The 460-nt window shown below is 35.9% G+C and overlaps 1 protein-coding gene across 1 annotated transcript in view; it reads right to left on the bottom strand.

Moving 5' to 3' along the window:
* RPL39 (ribosomal protein L39) overlaps positions 1 to 460 on the bottom strand; it is a 7563-nt gene that overhangs the window by 602 nt on the left and 6501 nt on the right. The window lies entirely within an intron of this gene.

The raw sequence follows: 460 nt of genomic DNA, 5'->3' as shown, positions 1-460 counted from the left end.
AGCAGGAAAGAACTGTAGGATCCAAAGTAACATTTCCAAGCACTCAAGAGGATTTAAAGTCCAAACTTTCAGAGGTTTAGTGAAGGGAGGGAAAACCTGATTCATGTGTAACCTGATTTTTATTTTACTGTTTTAAAAAAAATTATCTTATATTTGGTGTAAGAAGAGTTTTGTATTATAAAAAAGGCTGTTGACTGATTGAAATCATCTGAGTGAACTAATCAACTACAACAGAAGTTTGAAAATATCTGCACATTACCCAAAAGACTGGCCTTCCGAGCTGTGAAGAAATTGTGAGAATTTCTAAAAATTCCTTGCTGCAACAGAACAGTTTCCCCAGAGAGGTGCCCTTAATTCCAACTTATTGATTAAATAGCCCTTTGTTGATTAATCAACTGAACTATGGTTGATTAACTCACTGAGTAAACTGATCAAAGCTCACAGCCCCAATCCCTCTCAG

This window comes from Gekko japonicus, unplaced genomic scaffold, assembly GCF_001447785.1.
Source record: "Gekko japonicus isolate JY-2015 unplaced genomic scaffold, Gekko_japonicus_V1.1 scaffold425, whole genome shotgun sequence".
Lineage (NCBI taxonomy): Eukaryota > Metazoa > Chordata > Lepidosauria > Squamata > Gekkonidae > Gekko > Gekko japonicus.
Note: the sequence above shows the minus strand (reverse complement) of the source record. Positions and strands in the feature narration are given on the sequence as shown.